The 22,036-nt window shown below is 33.3% G+C and overlaps 1 long non-coding RNA gene across 1 annotated transcript; it reads left to right on the forward strand.

The window, feature by feature from the left end:
• The first annotated feature begins 1,013 nt into the window (after window positions 1–1,013).
• Window positions 1,014–15,278, forward strand: LOC143057132 (uncharacterized). Its single transcript, XR_012972645.1, has 2 exons — window positions 1,014–1,107; window positions 14,179–15,278. It is a non-coding gene; the product is annotated as an uncharacterized LOC143057132 (long non-coding RNA).
• Window positions 15,279–22,036: the final 6,758 nt, after the last annotated feature.

Genomic DNA, 22,036 nt, shown 5'->3' on the forward strand with positions numbered 1-22,036 from the left:
TTGAAAAAAAAAACTTCCCTTTGAATATCATAAAGAGGACATTTAAAAAAAAATTAAGCTCATCTTCAACTTTACCAAGTGAGCAATTTGAACAAAGACGATTAGATCTTTCTCTATGTTTTTTTTTAATTATAAAAAAGAAGATGTGGTATGATTGCCAATGAGACAACTGTCCACAAGAGACCAAAATGACACAGACATTAACAACTATAGGTCACCGTGTACGGCCTTCAACAATGGGCAAAGCCCATACCGCATAATCAGCTATTAATTTAAAGGCCCCGAAATGAAAATGTAAAACAATTCAAACGAGAAAACTAACGCGGGTCTTATTTATATATAAAAAAAATGAACGAAAAACAAATATGTAACATATAAACAAACGACAACCACCGAATAGGCTCCTGACAGGCGGCATACATATATGCATAATGTGGCGGGGTTAAACATGTTAGCGGAGTAAACAGCTTCTGAATTAAAGGATTATATGAACTAAAAGTCATATGCAACTTCAAACTAAAAAAATAATATGCATATGTTTTTTATAACTAAATGGCCAGTTTTTATTATAAAACTTAAATAAAACGTCAATCCCGCGTCACGCTTTAACCCCAATGAGACACACTTCACACGACTACACCATTAATGTTATATATAAGAAAATATGTAAATTTTAATACACTTTATTTTAATGATAAATTCGTGATTATACAAAATCCATCAACACCAAATGATGTAAAGGCAGTTGTTTCTTTTATTAAAGAGTTATTAAAACTGAGGAAAGGAGACCCATAGTACAGTAGATTCTAACTGTTTTTATCATATCTATTGTAATTTTGTCGAGTTTTCATTGTTTGTTTTGTCTATGTATTTGCCATAACCAAAATTGGTTTTTGTTTGTTTTGCAAATAAATAAAGATTACTTAATACAGAAACGTTGTTTACTAAACACGGAATTATTGATCGTCTCCAGTTCAGTGTATTTTTAACGTCAGCCTACTATGTGATTTTAACTCCAACGTGCCAACGTGCCAACCGTATCAACATTAATACTATCTATATCCTGGTAGTCTTGAAGATAAAAACAGTATCAAAGTTTTCTAAAAGGTAGGTTTGTTGCACAGAGCGGTAGATATTATACAAACATGTTTGTTCTTCCAAATAAGAATGTCGACATCATTTTTTGTACCATGCAATGAAATTGACGTCATTAATTAAATTGTCGTCATTTCATTTTCAAAATCTTGATTCGTTCAATAAATAACTTCAACTTACCAATTTTCAGCCCGTTCCCTAGTCAAAGATCGTCAAAATATTTACATGACATTATAGTCAAGCGTCGTGGCTTCATCAATAGTCTAGAGCATAGAACTACATTTACTAATCAGAGATTGTGTAAGGTTTGAATCTCGCTTAGACTTAGCTGCGGAACCGTAGCTCTTTGGTCCTTATGTTAGTTTTTGACTATTTGCGGACATGGCTATCGTTTCACAAAGATTCGTACGACTTACGTTTACGATTAAACTTACGTTAAGCGTAAGATTTTACCTGCGAGTGTTTCACAAAGGTGATCGCAAACGTAACGTAAACGTAACGTAGACTTACGATAATAATGGAAAAGGGGTGCTCTCTTTGACAGCCGCGTTCATGTCTATAAAAAGAATCGTTCTTTCAAAACCAGGAAGAACATTCATACCATCGTATTTTGAAATAATTATCAGTTTTTTTGTTAGTATAGTAATGAGGTTTAGTGAGGTAAGCATGATAAGTGTCCAATCTAGTTTTAAGAAATTTTTTGCTTTGATTTTATTAGAAAATTGACTGGCGGAGGTTGTTTTTTTCATGCACGGTCTGTTTTTGCTATTGTTGAAGAATGATGAAGTCATACAAAAAAAAAACAGTTACATTCATTGGGACTTTTTTACTAGAAATTATAAGTATCTTTGAATGTTATTTATGAACAGGTATAAAATGTGTTAAGCATTGTGAAAGTTACTTGTGCGTGTCTAGGTTGTTTTTTTGTCAAGGAGAAACCCACTGGCAAAACAACAATCAATTATGGAAATGTAAAAAGTATATGCATATTTTTATTTCATATTTTATAACGCTATGCGGTGCATTTGTTATTGTATCATCCAAAAAATAGTCATCAGGACATTAGGAAAGCATAAAATAGATAAAAGATGTGGTGTGATTGCCAATGAGACAACTCTCCATAAGAGACCAAAAATAACAAAGAAATTAACAGTTATAGGTCACCGTACGTCCTTCAGCAATAAGCAAAGCCCATACCGCATAGTCATCTATAAAAGGCCCCAAAATGACAATGTAAAACATTTCAAACGAGAAAACTAACGATCTGATTTATGTAAAAATTGAACAAAAAACAAATATGCAACGACAATTACAGGCCGACATGGGACAGGCACATACATACATTTGGCGGGTTTAAGCATGATAGCGGGATCCCCCCTTTTTAACCTGGGACAGTGTCAAACATAACAACATATGAACGAACTATAAAAATCAGTTGAAAAAGGCTTAACTCATCAGATGGACTAAAATTCATCAGATGGACTAAAATACAAGTGGACGTGGACGTAGTATTATTTGAGCCTGGAAGCTATTTTTAAGCAAGAACAACTTAAGCTGAGATTGCTGTTCGGGGTGAGCCAAGTCTCCGTCTTGAAGGCCGTACTTTGACCTATAATTATTAACATTAAATACATTTAATAAAGTGACCGCTGATTTTTTTCTCAATAAAATCAGTGGCTAAAAATTACCCGTTTTCCTTCGATTTCCTTACTTAAAGAAATATCAGTATTGCTGGATCCTGGAAGCAATTTTTATGCAAACAATTAGTATCTGTATTTAAATTTTTTTTTGGTTAGAAATCAAACTGGTAAGTTAAAAAATAAATATCGTAAAGCAAGATCATAGAACGCAAGATTTTTTTTTATCGAGGACCTTGAATTTCAATATTATTGAAAGCTGAACAGACATGTAAATTTTGTATATAACTACAACCAGGGACTTTCTATAATAGTATATACTTAGTATAGAAAGTTCTTGCTACAACGAATGGGAGTGTTTATCTACTAACGTATTGAACATAATACTCTCGTAAGATCGGGAGACAATAACAAAAACGATCCAACAGCTGATTCAGCCGGTAACGAATTTCCGATATCATAAAAGATTCCCCAAAAAAAGGGAACTTCCTCTGCTTAATTGAGCCCCTACATAAATTTGAATATTGTTATATGTGTTCTCGTACAAAAACTGAATAACACTGAGACGGACGGCTACACGAAAAAAAAAATTAAAGAAAAATACTGAAACGGTTCACTATCGATCAAAAATTCGGAAAATTACAGATATATCACGTATCATGATACAGCTGTTAAGGAAGCTGGCTTGTCAGGTTTTGGATTTTTGTCAGATTTTCAGAATCCTCTGGTTTTATCCATTTGAATGCCTTGAAAAAAATTGCCTGGTGACCCCCATTTTTCTTTTTGAAATTCTTTAACATGTATAATGATAAACCGATAATCTGTAAATTAAAGTCTTATAAAATTTTAATTACTTTTTAACAGTTTTTGAGAACTTTAACTTGTTTAAAGCTATGAAAAGTCAAGAGAAAATATTTTCCCGCTAAAATTGAAATGGCTCATATCTCGAAAACAAGCACGATGACCTATATATATATATTTTGCTCTTTGGATTCCTTTATTAAGGTCAAGTAACAGTAAATGAACGCCGTCTAGCGGATTCCGCGAAATATTGCGACGTTTTGTACGAATTACGTCCCTTTGACCAGATTTTGCAATGTTAAAATTTCAACCGGCGACTTTTCAATGGGACAACGGTAAATCTGACGGAAAGTATGTATCTTCTAGGAGAATGAAATTGTTTGCTAAAATTGAAGAAATGCTACAGGATTTTGAAAATGAATATGAAAACAGTCATGAAGACGACCTTCAAAACGAAAATCAGGTGTCTGAGTTTGGATATCTGCCGACCAGTTAAAACAAGTGTGAAAACTGTTGATCACTGTTGCTCACCACTATTTCTACATAATTGTGATGAGGAAAAACAGTGCGGTCTCGACAGTATATTGAACTCTGACACAAAATAGTACTTTTTATGTCATTGTTTACTTAAACTAACCAACAAATATGCAGAAATGAAACTTCTGGTGAAAGGGAAATATATTTAGACCATTTTGAGACAAAATTCACTTGTCTATGAGTTTGCGTTAAAAATTCAGGATTAATGCGGTTCATAGTATACTAATTTAAGATTTCCAGAAAACAGGGAGTTATTTTGGTAGTACCTGTGTTTTCAAGATCAGAAATTTCATATAAGACTTTAAACATTGGTTGAAAATTGACATGTAGAAAGGTGATACATGTACAATTCAGGATATACCTGGTTTCCTTGAAGTTAAACTTAAGGTAAAATATTTAGATAGCTGTGAAAATTGCAAGATTCGGTTGAACAGATAGGGATTTTTAATTGGTGGTTTGACACCTTTATTTTCGTTTTCCTCCCAAAATAACACAAACTGAATAATCATAAGAAAAGATGACAAATGCGACTATACCTATATAGAACACAGAGGCATGATGATTAATTCATTGTAGAAGGAAGAGAAGCGACACACAAAATTAGGTCTTCTCGTTTATTAGTATAGATACTCTAACTTTTCTTTTACAGTACTTTGTATATCCCCATCCCTGTTTCACTTGAATTATTGTCAGCTTATTCGAATAAGAGCATGTTTTCTGGAACGTTTGAAATAAATGCAATTCATCTAATGTTTGAATGTAAATTTACACAATCATGTAAATATAAACATTTAGCATGTTTTAAAAACAAAAAGAAAGGTTTATAAGTGCAACACATGGTATTTTTGGACAAGAAATCAATTTTTCTTACACTTTTAAAATTCAAATGAAGTAAAACAAGAAATCAATCTGGTTGACGCAACAATGACAATCTGTTACACAGAATAATAGTGGTGCATTTCTTTCCAGTGGGTCTCAATCAACACTGATTTACAGAAATCTTGGTAAGAATTTAGTCTTAGATGCTTGATTTTTTTATTATTTGTTATTGGCTTTGAACAAGCTGTCAGTAACTGCGTGTAGTGGCGGATACAGAGGGGGCATGAGGGCGTACGCCCCCCCTTTTTACTTGGACTTAGACTAGACTTCGTAAACTTTGCCATTTCCCGTGTATTTAATTTTTATGAGACATTTCTTTTCATATACAGATTTTTTTTTTCGCCAGTATATACTGATTATTTCAAAAGTAAAACTACAAAATACTGAACTCCGAGGAAAGTTCAAAACAGAAAGTCCCTAATCAAATGGCAAATTCAAATGATAAAACACATCAAACGAATGGACAACAACTGTCATATTCCCGACTTGGTACAGGCATTTTCAAATGTAGAAAATGATGGATTGAACCTGGTTTTATAGTGCTAAACCTCTAACTTATATGGCAGTCGCATCACAGTAGAGTGATTCGGTATGGTTGAGCTGACCAGTTTGTCGAAAAAACGTCACTCAGTCATTTTGAAATTCAAATTACAGGAACACATTTGCAATTCTGAGCATGAAAAATCATGACACCTTCAAAGCGACAAAGAAGTGAGCAAGAACGTATTGACTTCTATTTCACAATTCAACCAAAAAAAGTTATACTCTATTATAATCTCATGAAAAAAGTTCCACATTAATATTATTTACCTACGAAATTATGTTTAACCCCAAACGCCCGCGCCTATCTTAAAATAACATAGCTGAAGAATTATCCCCAGTCAGTATAAGCTCTGGATAGATTTAAAGTGCAAGGTTCGAGCCATTGTTTGAGGAGGCAGTCTGAGATCTGAGAGTCTGGCCGTATTTAGATTGAAAACAATAATCTTGTCCACTTTTTGGCTAATAGAAACGAAAATTTCCAACAGAATAATATAGCATTAAATGAACATAATAAATAAAAAACGGGCGTACTTTTTTCGGGACGGGGGTTTGCATGAACTGATATATCGAATACTTTTATCAAGATCAGACTGCAACCTGCCTGCTGGTGTGGCCTTTATGTCTCCATTTGTCGACCGTCATTCACAAATTCGTTGTCGTTTCAGACTCATTAATAGCCTTTGGTTAATTTTCAATTGTGTTGGGTAAAACATATCAACCAAACATTTGTATAAAAATTGCTTGTTTGTCTTTTTTAACTCGTGTCGCTCGTATTGTAAAATTCATCGAATAGCGGCGTGTATCTTGTTTACAACAAGAAATCTGTGAGTTTATGCTAACTTAACATACAACAAGCGAGAATTGTCCATGTCAATTTTTTACTGACAAGTCCCACATCAAATATATCAGTTCATAGCTTTTGACCCATACTATAATTTTATGATCATAGACAATTTATGTTTAGGGAGAATACAACATCAAAAATGTCCAACTCTTACACTTAACAGCAACTATTAAATATACATGCCCCACGTCAAGAACCGTTTAAAATGTGCATTTTACACTTATTTTATGTTTTTTAGCCAAAAAAAGTCCCAAAATTTGTTCGCCTCGCTCCGCTCGGCGAATTAAAAAAACTTCTTCCCACTTTGCAAATTCCTGGATCCGCCCCTGTATTCTATATGTAGTATGTCAAAACTGTCCATACAAAAAGCCTATATTCACTGGGAAAAGACATCGTGTAGCAGGAAATAAGCAGAATGGGGGCAAGTTTGGGACATTAATTACTAAACTTAGTCTTGTACGGTAAGACTAGATATCCCCTATTTAAAAAAATTATCACACCATTCGGAACAATTAAAAATATTTTCAAAGTATCAAAAAGGAAAGGAACCACATAAATTAATACTGGTCATAAATTATCCGCTGCTGTCAGTCAGTCATATGGATGACACTAAACTATAATACATTTAAATTTTTAACCTTCTTTACGGTCGGAACAATAATTTAATATTCATACAACAGTTTTTAGACTATAACAAATGAAAAATAAACAAAAATGATGTTTCACGATCATTAATCCATCGCTACATTTTGTATTCTGACGTGTTTGTTTTTTTCTAATGGTGTTTTCTTTCACGTCCGCAATTTTGTTGAAAGTTTCGATGTTAAAAATAGAACACACATCTTTTTAATAGATACATGTATAAATAGTTTATGGTTTAAAGAGTTATACATGGAATATTATCCTAATAAAAGAACATTCAGTGGATCCTTAAAAGAATTGTCTTACTAGTATTGATTCGTATGGTTGTCTCCTCAAAGGAAATTGTTCTATATAAAAATTATATATAATATATGGGTAAAAATTAACCGAATAAAAAAAAACTGTACCCTGAAAGTAGCATCTCAAATATAGAATAGAACTGTTCTCAATTCTATTTCACCCATAAAACTTGAAGGTCGAGAACGAGATTATATCGATCATCTCGATGTCATACTACTACTATATACCTACTAAAAAAATAGGAGGGGTCCTGATTTCGAAATCCCGGACTTTAAAAAATGAAATCCAGAGGTCCCGAATTTAAAGTAATTTAAAATAAATCACGCCATCCCGAAATTCGAAAAAAGAATTCCCGGATCCCGAAAAGATGAATTCCGAAATCCCGTATTTAAAAATACCCGATCCCGGAGTTCCGATCCCGCCCCCCCCTTCCATCATTTGTGTGGATGAACTAAATAACAAAACAAACATTTACGAGTCATGTCTCAGCCTGTGTGCAATGTTTTTTTTTTTTTGTTTTTTTTTTTTTTTGTTGTGTTTTCTTTTTTTTTTGGGAGGGGGGATTATTTTGGTAGGCATATTAAACATTAATTTGTACATCTGTTTTTAAGTTATATATCTCAATCTCCGTAAAAAAAAGTACACTCTTCATGTATGAACAAAACCTTTGACGGTCTCCACCTTTATATAAAGATTTACTTACTATAAAAATCCTTGACCGAGACAAAATGCGTAGTTATCATTTTTTAAAAGAATTAATATATGGCGAAGATGTATGAGATTTTGAGACAAATATAATGAGGAAATAGTTCTCAATACAACAAAGGATATATCTCGTATTCCACAAAAGATTGTCGATATTCTTTATGATATAGTATTGATTTTGATTTATTGCTGATGTTTAACGCCACGTTTCTCTATCTTTGACATTTTTCTTCTAGTTTAGTATATTTACCACATGTATCTGCTAGCATCCGTATAATTCGAAAATGCTCAAATTATAATATAAAAACGATTGCCCAAAAGTTTGCACTTGTAATCGGGAGGGGGGGGGGGGGGGCAATGAAATGTTTTCAAAATATTTCAGCAATTCTGTATACAATGAACACACTATTTTTTACGTGGAGATGCATACTCAAGAGACAACCTACCGTGCGCTGCCTATACAATAAAAAATTGTAATATTTTGACACAGAGAAAATAATTTCGCTCGGGCTCATTTCTTAAAAAGTCTTAAGAAACCTCAAATTAAAAAAAATAATGCATATGCTTTTTTTTTAATAACTGAATGGATAGTTTTAATTATGTGCATATACTTTTTTCTTAAGAAAATTCTTTAATTTGTTCATATTTAAAAGAAGTTTACTTTATTTTCTTTGCTTCCTTCCAGGAAGCAATTCCCCGACATATTTTCCGTATGCAAAGTGACCTCATGCAGTGTGACCCATCTCGTAAAAAATACGCATGAATGTCCTTAAAATAAACTATTATCTGATTGTACATGTTAAATACATGCTCAATATTCATGCTTTTTGTTGATTGTTGACAAACAGGTGACAATCGTTTATATTTAAACTTCGGCTTCAAAACACGAACTTTAATTACCTGCCATATTTTCACAACAACACTGACCGATTGAAAAAAAAATGACGATTATACGAAATTTATGCGAAAAAAATGATAAAATCGTGCACAGAAGACTAGTAAGTTTATGACGTTTGTATGCATTAGATCAAGAGTTGGAATAACATTATTTTTCACTCGTTTATTATGACTTTAAGATCCCAAATTCTAACTTTCAACAAGATCTTGACTTCGAGGAGAGTATATTTATCTGAAGCTGAAATGGAGTGAAGGATTTTTTGTTTGTATTTGAAAGATAGTTGAATTTATTTTCTTTCATCAAGGTGGGAACTTGAAAAATCATAGAAATTCTAATGTTTCCTTCCATCCACTTGAATACTTAACAATAAAAATCTCGTCACCTAAAAAAAATAAAATTAAAAATGAATTAATTAAACATATTTAGGATTGGAAAATTTAGGATTCTTACAATTTTCTTAATTTGAAAATGAAATTTGATAAGTAAATCTATAGACATAAACAATCCCATAATGGCAAAGTGAATTAAGATAGTTTTCAAACCTACATATATTAGAAAAATCCAAGCAGGTATTGAGTACGGGGTTGAAGCATACATTTTATACCTAAAAATACGCGAACTTGATAGAGGGCATGACAACTGTGTAATTAGTAAATTACATTGAAACCAATACATTCATGTACTTATAAATGATTGTTTTCTCAATTTTTGGACTGTTATTTGTTTTAAAATAATTGTAATATATATTCAAAAATGTCTATCAATAAAGAACATCGTCCTCCGCTGTAGTGTATAACCGCAGTACATGCATTGATAGATGGGAAAAAGGGGGTGAGGGAAGGGGTCATAACTAGGATTGTAATTTAATATCTAAGTGACTTGACATATCTATGTATTTATTGTTATCTTCATAAAGTCCGTGTAAAACATGAGTGATAAATGTTGTAGAACTAGCAAATAAGCTTTTATAATTTTCGTTTTTTGCTGAATATTTAGTACACAGTTAGTACAAGCACCGTGACACGACGTACCGATCCCTCTCTCTCCCTATCCGGGCTCCGTATAGGGGCGTTTTTCAATAAAAACGTATTTTCTTGTCCTAGCCACGTTAAAAAAAATGTGTTTGATCTTTGCAAGTAATTTTTTGTGCAGTCAGTACATTGAATTAGATTAAACATTTTGAAGCAAAGAAACAGTTTATTTTTTAGAGGGATTGATAAGATATTGACTCCTGAATGGTCCAAAACAACCAAAATGGCATGTCCCTAGACCTCCTGTTCAACATTCATAGTCTAAAATATCGTAAAAAAATGAAGAAATTAATGGGGTTTTTACTTTACATAAGTTCTTTAATAATTCAAAAGTATGTTCAGAGCCAACATATTCTAATAAACAGCTTTCAATATAGGTTTTTTTAATTTCAGAAGGTGTGTCCCTCACAAATTGTCCACTACGAAATGAAGTCATTAAAATTTGCCAATAAACAGTTTTATAAAATCAATGTAATTTTTGTTTGCAAGAGATATAAACATTAGGGTCTTACAAAAGAAGTGATGCTTTTATAACGGCAATTAAATTGTTGGTAAGAAAAATTGAGCACATCAAATGGACCAGAGTGATACCGTATTTTTGATAATGTCCCCTACGAAACGGGTCAAATCTCCTTCAGTATCTGGTTTTAAAATTATGAAAAAAATATCAGTGTACAGCTTGATAAATGCTTTGATGAATACAATCAGTCTTGTTACTATTGCAATATAGGGATTGTGGGGAAAAAATAAAGCATGCGAATACGTCCCTTACGAAACGGTCCCCTACGAAACAAGTATGGGAGAAAAACGTTTCGTAGTGGACACTACCACTACCATGGAGTCTTTTTTTAATCTTTTTTCAATTATATTCATGCAAAACAAATAACAAGGGTTAGTTTCGTGTAATTTTTATTATGTTTTTATTAACATATAATAGGGTTGATGTCAACTACGAAACTTTTTGTCCACTACGAAACGGTTTTGTCCACTACGAAACGCATCAAAATGTCCACTACGTAACATGAGTTGAACCTTCATATGTGAAGTACTGTCTAATCTGTATCGATAAAAATGATTTTCTAATTCAGAAAAAAATGAAATTTTTCTAGTATTTAAAGTAAACAAACTGGAATGTCTATAGGAAACATTTAAAATTGCAAAAAATATGTGTGTGTTTATAAGAAGTTTCGTAGGGAACAAAAGTCCCCTACGAAACAGTACACAAATTATGAAAATAATATCATTTTAAAGAATATTTAAGATTGCACTTTTTGTTTACAAACAGGTCTGTTATAGAGGTATTCAAAATAACTTTTGAAATTAAATTTTAGACAAGTTGATTTTCCATTTTTTTTAGGTCTGAAAGTTACGCTTTTATTGAAAAACGCCCATAGAACAGAACAGAACATATTCATATATAGTGCTGTGCTAGCGTACTCACTTCTATGTTTTTATGGTCAAATATTTGGACTATTGAAAGTTAAGTTAAAGGAAAAAAAGTCAAATGTACTGGAAAATACGATTATTTCAGGAATTTAAATTTTCAGTTACTTATGATTGGGACAATATAACATAAATACATGTATTCTAATGATCCAATGACACTTATTTTTCTTTAAGATAATGTAATGTTGTTGATTTTTACAAATTGTCGACAGGTTAAATCACTACGATTTGACTTACGACTGTCTGTTAATACTCGTAAGTTTACGATCAAACTTGCGATAAAATTCTACTTACGATTGTTTATGAAACGGTCAAAAACTTACGATTTGACTTACGACCGACGTACGATCTAAGATTGTCGTACGATTCTTTGTGAAACGATGGCATGGTCCGCAAATAGTCAAAAAATAAGCTACAGTTCCGCAGCTAGCTTTGACTATATACGCAATCATAGTTATATCAAATTTTAATGTTTCTAACATATTTGTTAGGACGTTGGCTTTTAATTCATAGAGTCATTCTGGTTCATTTTGACTATAAAGTATAACGTAACGGTACCCAAATTGCACCTATTTAGCAAATCTAGCAGCGACAATCTTACAAGATTTCATAGAGACTAAACAATTTGTATTTTTATGATTTGATACTAGGCACATCTTTAAACATAGGTAAAACTATTTAGATATGCACAAAACGTTCACAGTATTTATCAACAGATGAAGTATTTACTGAAAAAGAAAAATGTACTGAAACGTCGCCATGCGACGTCATCAAAACGTCATCTTTTTAAAATGAGCAAATACAATATGTTACAAGTATCCATTTAAAAAATAATGAAGAGTAAGCATGGACTAATATCCAATTGTTCAAAATATTTGAAGAAATTAAACAAAAGCTCTGTTATTAGACTTTTGACGATGTGAATTTAAGCATGGATGCAATTTGGGTACTCCTCATTTCAGAATCATTGATGGTTTGGAGGTCAGTATAGACCAATTTTTCTATGATTCCATATGGAATAAAAATCAAATTGGTGTACCTTTATAATAAAGAAGGATACGGCTACAAAATAAACACAAAATGAACATTTTTGTCTTTATCATAAAAAAACGTAGATGAAAAAACTGTCAAAATAGGTGCAATTTGGGTACCGTCACGTTACTAGTATATCATTTTATTATTGAAAAAAAAATGTATCGCTTATTGTGTGCATTCTTATGACTGTCCATACTCTTGACTTACTTTCTATTCATGTGACTGTCTAAATTTATTACATAAATATGAAAGGAACAACTGTCGTCAAACTGATGTAGGTGCCTGTACATAACCAATAACGCGAGAATTTATTATATAGCAATGAAGCCCAAATTCTTCGTGTGTAATATATACATTTATAACTTAAAATGAGGCCATTGTATACAAGTTTCAAAACAACAACCAAAATGGCCAACATGGATACAAAATAGAAAACCGCTATACATAGAGAAAATCTAACAGCGGCAAAAGAGTTAAAAAAAATACGAATTATGAATAAGACCCCGTTCACACTAGGACATTTTTATCGATTTAAACTAGACCGGTTCACTTTCAGTTTAGATCGGTTTAAGGGCTAATGTGAACGAATTGAATCGATCTTCAATCGGTCTAAACTAAAACACCAAAAGAGGTAGTTTAGTTTGAATCGATCTAAAATAAATCGATCTTACTTTAGATGTGAACGCAGAGATCGGTTTAAACTAGTACGATTGAATCGAAAATAACGTATGCGCATGTATAGCGGCAAAACTATCTCAGAGGTTCGTTGTTTAACCCATATTTCTCTGTTAAAAGACCTTTAAAACAAACTGAAAACATGTTATCTTTGCCATTGCATAGATTTGCGAAATCTGTGTCTTCTTTTCTTATGTTGATTTTTTTTCTTTGCAGGAACCGCAGTATTTCCGGCGTCGTGTTGTAACTTCGTTGCTACAGTTATTTTTTTCAAAATTAAAGAAAACTGCAATAACACCAGTATCAAAATTTCAAATTGTGATTCAAGAGAAACAATAACTTTATCCAATTGTTTTTTCCAAGTGTGTGTATCAGTGTATCAGCACATGAATTTGATAAATCAGTTCTATTGTTACACAGTGTTTAAAGTTTTACGGGCAAAAAGGTTAGATCGATTGCGTTTTTAATTGTAGTGTGAACGCAGTGGTTCATATTAGACCGATAGAGATCGTTACATGATTTAAGATAATGTGAACGCTAACTGGTTTTATTTAGATCGATTCAAATTAGATCGATAAAAAAAAATGCTAGTGTGAACAGGGTCTAATACAATTTTTTTAAATGGTGTTTTTAACTCGAAATTATAATAGGAGACAGAAAAACAGCAAAAATGATCAACCAAACAAAATCTACACATAAGGCAACAACAAGCCGACTAATATATAAACAAAGTTTCGATGCAAGAGTACTCGAAGTTTCTGAAAGATAGGTCGAGCTAATAATAGCTATTAAATGAATCATGTATATCAACCTACTTTAAAAAGTATCAATCAGTACACATCCAACGAATTTCGCGTGTAAACGTCATAAACAATGCCTCCTAATCATTTATCATTATACATGTATCTTGCAGGCTTACTATTGGGTATTATGCATGAAAGGTCATTTATAGCATCTACAGCGTCAGTGTAAAGTGTAATTATTAAACGATTGTTTTTGTTTTTTCATAAACAGTAATTTGCTTATTATTTTAAGATACAACTAGGTTTTAGGTTATAAACATAACATGTACTTCATGATTTTATTAAAGGTCATTATTTTTTATTGCAGGTTTACTAATTGACTAATTCATTGGATATTGCAGTCATGCTGAGAGCGTTATCAAGAATATGTAATAAAAGTTTTCTGACAAAAATGTTCATGTTACAAATTCTGCTGTTAAGCTTATTTGTAATAAACAGAATGACACAAACAGCTGAATCAACCACGTGTATAAACAACAATATTCAAAGGTCAACTGTTATAGTTAATCCTGATGGTACCCGTGGTTCCTTGAAACCAATAGATTTGATTCGAAATGATTGTGGTGAACTTTGCAACACATCTAGAAGAGGTGAATCAGGTCCTTACTTTGACCATGTTACGGCAAATATTAATTGTGAAGCTCTATTCAGAAACGAATACATAGACAGTGGACATGGATTGGCACATGCGCCAAAGGAAATTCCAAAAGAACTTATGGATGAATACACTATGAATGGTAGAGTTGGTATAAAGAAATGGTATTTTGATGAACAGTATCTAGGCAAAAAAGCGTTCACACCAATTTGGACGGAAGAAATGATAGAGAAAAACATCATACAAGCAAAAGCGCAAACACTTTTCAGTCCGTACGGTCTTGCCGAAATAAATGCTTTGCGGGATGGGTTAAAGCATGCACCTGGAATTCAAGATGGCCGAGTTCTTGTTATAGGTTCTGAACGGCCTTGGGCTGAAGCATGCGTGTTAGAAGCAGGAGCACGTGAAATACTGACTTTGGAGTATGGAAAAATAATTTCTACGCATCCTAAAGTAAAAACCATCGTTCCGCTTGATTTTCGCATGCGGTATCTCAATAACACATTGGGAGAATTTGATGCGGTTGTTACATTTAGTTCAGTTGAACATTCTGGCCTCGGTAGATACGGCGACGCCCTCAATCCATGGGGAGACATTATTGCAATAGCAAGAGCTTGGTGTGTTACAAAACCGAAAGGATCCCTAACATTAGGTGTTGAATATAAGTATGAAGGCGAATACATAGCATTTAATGCACATCGTTATTATGGCAAAATACGGTATCCATATTTAACAACAAACTGGAAACAATACTATAAAGGTAAAGGAACACAACTTGTTCATGTTTTTGTTAAATAAATATTGTTAGATATGCATTCATGTACATTTTAGCTCATCGATACCAATTGCATTATATGCAGTTATCATCTTGCATCCATGATTGTAATTTTTAGCCAAACTGGTACCTCCAATTGAGCTTTTCTCATTACTTTGCGTCCGTCGTTCTTAGTCGTCGGCGTCCGTTTACTTTTACAAAAATATGTTTCTCTGAAACCACTGGGCCAATTGGAACCAAACTAGGCATTAGGGTTTCAAAATGATATAGCATAATTTATGTGCATTTTATCCAAACTGACTCAGATTAAACTTGTTCAAAGGATCTATGCATGCTCTAATATTACTTCATTCATTTTAGACAAATCGTGCCTTATTAATGCTAAATTTTAACTTGGTCAATATTAAAATCCTCAGGAATTGATAAACGGTGTCAAAGGATACGCAAGATTGTCGAGTTGTGGGAGCCAGACATTAAATAACTTGTAATTTATATCTGTTTATATAGAAGTGTTAACAACTAAGGGTTACAGTACATTGATCAGTCGACCTTCAATAATGAGACAAAACTCATACCTCCAAAGTAAGCTGAGGGTCACAGTTCATTGATCGACCTTCACTAATGAGGCAAAACCCATACCTCAAAGTAAGCTGATGGTTAAAGTACATTGATCGACTTCCAATAATGAGGCAAAACACATACCTCAAAGTAAGCTAAGGGTCACAGTACATTGATCAGTCGACCTTCAAAAATGAGACAAAACCAACACCTCAAAGTAAGCTGAGGGTTACAGTACAAGGATCGACCTTCAATAATGATCAAAACCCACACCTCCAAAGTAAACTGAGGGTCACAATATATTGATCGACCTTTAGTAATGAGGCAAAACCCATACCTCAAAGTAAACTGAGGGTTACAGTTCATTGATCGACCTTTAATGAGGGTTACAGTACATTGATCGACCTTCAAAAATGAGGCAAAACCCATACCTCCAAAGTAAGCTGAGGGTCACAGTTCATTGATCGACCTTTAATGAGGGTTACAGTACATTGATCGACCTTCAATAATGAGACAAAACCCATACCTCAAAGGAAACTGAGGGTTACACTACATTGATCGACCTTCAATAATGAGACAAAACCCATACCTCCAAGTAAGCTCAGAGTTACAGTTCATTGATCGACCTTCAATAATGAGACAAAACCCATACCTCAAAGTAAGCTGAGGGTTACAATACATTGATTGACCTTCAATAATGAGGCAAAACCTATACCTCCAAAGTAAACTGAGAGACAGTACATTGATCGACCTTCAATAATGAGACAAAACCCATACCTCCAAGAAAGCTGAGGGTCACAGTACATTGATCGAACTTCAATGATGAGACAAAACCCATACCTCAAAGGAAACTGAGGGTTACACTACATTGATCGACCTTCAATAATGAGACAAAACCCATACCTCCAAGTAAGCTCAGAGTTACAGTTCATTGATCGACCTTCAATAATGAGACAAAACCCATACCTCAAAGTAAGCTGAGGGTTACAATACATTGATCGACCTTCAATAATGAGGCAAAACCTATACCTCCAAAGTAAACTGAGAGTCACAGTACATTGATCGACCTTCAATAATGAGACAAAACCCATACCTCCAAGAAAGCTGAGGGTCACAGTACATTGATCGAACTTCAATGATGAGATATAATTCATACCTCAGAGTAAGCTGAGGGTCACAGTACATTGATCGACCTTCAATAATGAGACAAAACCCATACCTCCAAAGTAAACTGAGGGTCACAGTACATTGATCGACCTTCAATAATGAGGCAAAACCCATACCTCAAAGTAAACCGAGGGTCACGGTACATTGATCGACCTTCAATAATGAGGTAAAACCCATACCTCAAAGTAAACTGAGGGTCACAGTACAATGATCGACCTACAATAATGAGACAAAACCCATACCTCAAAGTAAGCTGAGGGTCACAGTACATTGATCGACCTTCAATAATGAGATAAAACCCATACCTCCAAAGTAAACTGAGAGTCACAGTACATTGATTGACCTTCAATAATGAGACAAAACCCATACCTCAAAGTAAGCTAAGGGTGACAGTACATTGATCGAACTTCAATAATGAGACAAAACCCATACCTAAAAGTAAGCTGAGGGTTACAGTACATTGATCGACCTTCAATATTGGTAGCTAAAGATCAGTCAAATTGGCACAAGTTGATCCCTAGCGATATGATGGCTTTGCGTATGTCTACAAATACTGAATCAACTGGTTATTCTCCTTTTCAAATGTTGTTTGGTAAAGAAATGAACTTGCCATTTGATATTTCTGTTCAACCTAAAGATGGTATGAGTAAAACTGCGAAGAGTCATCTCGAAACCCTTATTGATAGATTAAAAATTGTAAAAGATATAGCAAAAACTTCGGTGGAAAATTCACAAGAGGAAACTAAAAATAGGTATGATAAGAAAGCTGAAGCACCGAAATTTAGAGTTGGAGATTATGTTATGTTGCAATCCATGAAGTACCAAAAGGTTTATCACCCAAATTACACCCAAAGTGGGATGGTCCATTCTATGTAATTAATGTTGGACAAAATAATACATGTAAATTAAGACGATGTTCAGATCACAAGTTAATTAAGTCTCGTATACACATAAATAGAATAAAACCGTATATTGACCCAAGAAATTATAGGAATCTTCCTGAAATTCAAAGAAATGTTGTTGAAAATAATAGAAATAAAGTAGATGATATAGATGATGTTCAGTATGATAATATGGATAAATCACAAAATAATGATGAAAAAATGCAACAAAATTATTGTGATTTATCCATATTAAATTTGTGACCTTTTTCAATTTTAAACCAAGAGTTCAAAATGTGAAATTTAAATCTTCATTTCTTAAATTTCACAGAAGCCATCATGAGTTGGTTAACCGTTTTGGAATATCCGTTATACAGATGCTATCGGATATGTTCATTATGTCGTAACTACAGTCCCATTAATTCTTTTTTCACGAATGTGACCTAACCAATTAGACTATTTACCGGCTTCATAATATAATGAGCAACGTTAACACGATGGGCGACGTGGTGCAGGATCTGCTTACCCTTCCAGATCATCTGAAATCATCCCCAGTTTTTAGTGGGTTTCGTTTTGCTGTTATACACCCATTTTTGACATTTTTGCCTATTGTGTCTGTTTTGTTCACGCATCGTTATCAATATAATAGAATTTGATAAGACTGTCATACAAGTGAGAGGTTCAGCTCTTTAAACCAGGCTCAATCCATCATGTTTTACACTTTGAAAATGCCTGTAACAAGTCAGGAATATGACAAGTGTCGTACATTCGTTTGATGTGTTTTATTATTTGATTTTGCCATTTGGTTAGGGACTTTCCGTTTTGAATTTTCCTCGAAGTTTAGTATTTTTGTGATTTTATTTTTTGTGAGAAGGCTTTCAAAATGTGAAAAAAATATTGTTTAAAGTGAAAAGATATAGGAAGATGTGGTATGAGTGCCAATGAAACAGCTCTCCATCAAAATAACAATTTATAAAAGTAAACCATTATAGTAGTGATTTGACCGAAAAGAAAGTAGGATAGAAAAATAAGCTAACGTCATTTATACAAGATTCAAATTCTTCCATTGGCCTGGTGAAAAATAGGGCACTCAAAAGAAAAAGCACTGATGGATTGTCCCGAGACAAGCATATTTTTATTAAAATAATATGGTCTATAAGCAGTTAATTTAAATTCATGTTTGAAACGGTGCAAATCTTTTAATTTGTGTTTTATAAAACAAAGCATTGTAGCAAAGGGAAAGAATAATGGTGGTCTGAGGCCAGAATTGTTTTCCTTAGGTTAAATGGGTAGTACTTTTTAAATTGTTATTTGTATGGAGAGTTGTCTCATTGGCACTCACACCACATCTTCCAATATCTAGTTGATTTTTATGCGCATTTTATCGTTCATTAAAACGTATTTATGATTCATTTAAGGTGATTCTAATTTCTTTGCGAGGAGGAACCAAAAACGGAGACACCAGAAAATTATTAAGAACTCGTAACTTGAAAACCTATAACGATGCAACTTAAGTGGGAAATAAGACCGATCTACGAACAACCCGAGGGAGCTTTGATTTACACTCTTTGAATGATCTTAGAATGATCTTATCTTCCCCTTAATTCAATACTTACGACCTCTTTTAATAAAATTTCTTGTTACCGGCCCCTGATAGTGTAAGCCACAAAACGATAAACGGCACGAGATAAGGCGTGTTTGAATCGAGGCAAAATTTTGCATTAATTTATGTTTTAGATTGCTTTTTTCTTCGCATCGATTAACATTACACGAAAGATATTTTGCACACATGAACCATGTCTTACTGCTTTAATCAGAGTAAAAATGCCGTGAAAGAAACACGTAATGAATATTCTTTTGTTCAAAATATGGTAAATTTCAGATAAAAAATAGTCCTACTAAAATCATGAAATACTAATACTTAATTTATATGAATATTTTCATCTTTCGTTATATGATTAATTTAATTTTTAAGCTGAATGCTAAGTATCATTTTAACAAAGAACGCACAGAGAGCAATAATTTTATTTTTCGTATTGAAGATGACCTGTTTGGTGCGGTATCGTTGGGTACCCTGAGAAACCACAAAATTTTGAAAAACGTGACCACGGTACCTTACGACGACATTCATAATTGGAAAATATAATTATAATTTTCCAACAATAATTTTTCGAAACAGGGCACCCTAACATTATAGGTATTCGTTTTTGTTTGATCCTAACTTATGCGTGAAATTTTCCTCCCTCCTTAAAAAAAAAAGAGTCCAAAGATACCAGAGGGAATTAAATCCCATAAATCATAAATATGCAGGTGCGTTCGAGTCCAGTCATAAATGAACAGGAATACCCATGTTGCGAGGACTGGTATCAGAGATATATAATTGTATTATATGTCTCTGGTGGTATTATTGGGGTACTTAGGTACAAAATTAAACGGAAAAAAATATGTAACACATCACAAAAAGGCAACCACTGAATTGTTACAGGCTCCTGACTTGGGACACGCACACACATACAAAATAAAGTGGGGTTTAACAAGTAATACTTTAGTTTAATTATAATGTTGATATACGATGTAAACATCATTGGGAAATCACGCTGATTTTTGGTACGGTTCGTGTTGTCCAGTCTATTTTTGTTTTTTGTTATTGTTGGTTTTGTTGTTGTTTTTTTGTGTGTATCCCAATGACGTACACATGTATACAACCTGCGGTTTGTATTCTTTAAATTAGTAACATTTGTGAGTGATTTGGGTTAAATCCACCTAGATATGTCATGCCACTCAGTATAATGGGTGGAAGAATGGAAGAATAAACGACAAACATGTAACATGAAGTCAATGTTCTGATTTTGATCTTGTTTATTTTAATTTTATCTAAATTATCTTCTCGTCACGACTTTGTACACAATGTGCACACCCATATCACTGTGTATCTGTTATATGAGAACACATGAGTGTACCTATAACAAAGTACGCATGCTTTTTATACTTTGTTATTTATTTCAGTTAAACCAACTCTGATTTTAAAAGTGTCGAAAAGCTAGTTAACACCTAAAAAGGACCCACACTAGCTGACAGTTAGTATAGCTGTCATCACCAAAGAATAAAGAGTCATTAATGAGTGCGTCACAAGAGCGATGAATTTATTTTTAAGCCATAATATCCGTTTCTTCGAACGAATATCCCCTCTTTTTAAAGTCATATGAAACGAGTGACCGGTGAAAATAATGGAAATCCAATTCTTGAACCAATGCATAAAAATGTACACTTATCATAACATAGTTATCAATAGATAATTTATTACGCCAGACGCGCGTTTCGTCTATATAAGACTCATCATTGACGCTCAGATAAAAAAGTTATAAAGCCAAACAAGTACAAAGTTGAAGAGCATTAAGGACCCAAAATTCCCCAAAGTTGTGCCAAATACGGCTAAGGTAATCTATATTCCTGGCATAAGAAAACCTTAGTTTTTCGAAAACTTCAAAGTTTTGTTACAGTGTTCAGGGGCGGATCCAGCCATTTTAAAAAGGGGGTTCCCAACCCAGGACAAAGGGGTGGTTCCAATTACATGTCCCCATTCAAATGCATTGATCGTCCAAAAAAAAGGGGGGGTTCCAACCCCCGGAACCCCCCTCTGGATCCGCGCCTGGTGTTCATGTCAACACCGAAGTTCTCTAGCTTAGTCTTCTGTGCACGATTTTGTCATTTTTTTCGCATATATTTCGTATAGTGGTCAATTAATATTTCGGTCAGTGTTGTGAAAAAACCGGGGTCCTTCATTTCTCTTTTCCTTGCTTTTTAAATGATTGTTCTTAATTCTTTATTTACTTTGCCAATCGTTATATATCTTATATATTTATCTCAGCTTTTTATTTGCTTAATTATTCATCTACATTTAGCCTGTTGTTTATTCATACTTCGTCTTTTTGTTAACTATGGTATGTGTCCGTTTTATATGTTATTTTCTTTTCTGTACTAAAATTAGCAAACCATATCTGACCTAGACCCTCAAACATGCAGTTATATATGACGACGTCTAATATCCCTTAGAACGGATGTACTTAAAAATGTTTTTCTTATATCGAGGACATACATGTAATTAACAAAGCTCATTCGGTACGTTTTTCCTGTTTAAATCACCTCTGTCGATAATCAGTTAAAGGTTATCCATGACCTCATTGTGACA

This window comes from Mytilus galloprovincialis, chromosome 13 (assembly GCF_965363235.1).
Source record: "Mytilus galloprovincialis chromosome 13, xbMytGall1.hap1.1, whole genome shotgun sequence".
In the NCBI taxonomy this organism is placed as follows: Eukaryota; Metazoa; Mollusca; class Bivalvia; order Mytilida; family Mytilidae; genus Mytilus; species Mytilus galloprovincialis.